Source organism: Octopus bimaculoides, chromosome 2, assembly GCF_001194135.2.
Source record: "Octopus bimaculoides isolate UCB-OBI-ISO-001 chromosome 2, ASM119413v2, whole genome shotgun sequence".
NCBI lineage: Eukaryota > Metazoa > Mollusca > Cephalopoda > Octopoda > Octopodidae > Octopus > Octopus bimaculoides.
Window position 1 is genome coordinate 177,556,447 of NC_068982.1, and position 1,785 is coordinate 177,558,231.

The following is a 1,785-nucleotide window of genomic DNA, read 5'->3' on the forward strand; positions in this document are numbered from 1 at the left end:
ATATATATATATATATATATATATATATATATACATATATATATATATACACACATATATATATGTATATGTACTAACATGCTTGTTTACATATATTTAAACACATATGCACACAAAATTATATGTGTGTGTATGTGTATGTATGTGTATGTGTGTGTATGTGTATGTGTGTGTATGTGTATGTGTGTGTATGTGTGTGTATGTGTATGTGTGCTTATGGGTGCGGGTACATATCAATGTGTATCTCTTTGCGAAACCGGAAACGTAATAACCAAATTTCTGTACTAACAACCTCAAAGACCTGAAGCTAACACACCTACAGAGGCACACCGGATTATAAGGTTTTACATGCTTGACCGAACAAGAACACAACTCTAACGTTCAACAATAAAATCTTCTTTAAAATCTTTCCATCAGAACTCACCATACAACGACATTGTCACAAGTCTTCTTCTAAAAGTATAATAAATATATATCCTACAAAAAGTATTCAGTGATTTTGCACTTTATTATAAATTGTTTTTATTATAACTTTATATAAAATCCACATTAATATTTGTGCGCGCACATGTGTGTGTGTGCGCGCGTGCGCGCATACTGCCGTAATACTGGGTTTTAACTTCCATCCAAAATAATAAACTTTTTATCCTCTATTTCCACTACGCTACTCCGCATATATGATGCATGTTTTATAGTTAATTAAGACACAGCGATTATGCTGGCTCCAATGTTTTCCATTTACTTTTTATTTTTCTAACTGTTACTTCGAGTCCATTGAACTGTTTTGCAATTCCTATTGCACCTCTTCCATTTCAAAGTTTATATAATATTTATATTAATTTCCAGAAATGTTGACTTTGTTGATTTTAATGCTATGATTTAATCTTGAAACTATTTAATAATATTCTTTTTGTTTTGTTTTGTTTTTTTTAATTTACGAGTTAAGTGTTAATTTAGAGTCTGGCCTTCCTCAATGTCAAAGAGGCGAAATGAGAATATAATGAACAGAAAACGAAAAACCAAAATGTGAACGACGAAACGGTATTTTTGTATATTAATGGGCTAAAGAAAACTCGACCAAGACCAAAACCGGACTAAAAGGAAGTCGTGCAAACGGAGTATGTGTAAACCAAGGTAACGTTGAATATTGAGATGCGGCCAATTAGCAGACTCGTCAGGCTGTCGAATACATTGCTTTGCGGTAATAGTTCGGGCTCTGTGTGCCGGTCTGAGTTCAAATCAAGCCCCGATCAAATATGTCAATCACCGTATCGGGATATTTAAATAAAATTACTAGTCCTATTCTGGAGGTCACTTTGTTTCTTTTTCTTATTCGCAGGAACAAATTATCTGTGATCAAACCTGTTGGGAGACGATCTCCCTTAGATCTCAAAATGTTGAAGACGTTGACGTATATTACGATTCCATCAAGAATTTGAAGACCCAAGGTAAGATAAGGCGAATATATATAGATACATACATACATAATACATATATATATATATATATGGGAGAATGTACGAAAAAACAACAACAGACGAGGACAGGTGGTGTAAATAACAAAAGTATGTATTAGTATGACGCTCGGGAATACGGAAAGTCTTTGACGTTTCGAGCTACGCTCTTCAACAGAAAGAATACGGAGACAAGGAGAAAAACACGGAGAAAAAAAATTGAATAGTGTTCAGTCAACGGTCAATCATAGTAATGGCTAATCATAGTAATGACTGACCGGAAGTTAGAAATTCTTTTTTCAGGAGAGATAAGAAAAGGGGGAGATAACAA

At 33.7% G+C, this 1,785-nt stretch overlaps 2 long non-coding RNA genes across 3 annotated transcripts in view; one reads left to right on the top strand and one right to left on the bottom strand.

The window, feature by feature from the left end:
* The window catches only part of LOC128247053 (uncharacterized), a 490,960-nt gene that overhangs the window by 446,173 nt on the left and 43,002 nt on the right, over window positions 1-1,785 (top strand). For both annotated transcript variants that reach the window (XR_008263494.1, XR_008263493.1), the window contains exon 3: window positions 1,340-1,448. This is a non-coding gene — a long non-coding RNA (uncharacterized LOC128247053). The remainder of the gene's footprint in view (window positions 1-1,339; window positions 1,449-1,785) is intronic.
* Window positions 1-1,785, bottom strand: part of LOC128247054 (uncharacterized) — a 148,565-nt gene that overhangs the window by 82,609 nt on the left and 64,171 nt on the right. The window lies entirely within an intron of this gene.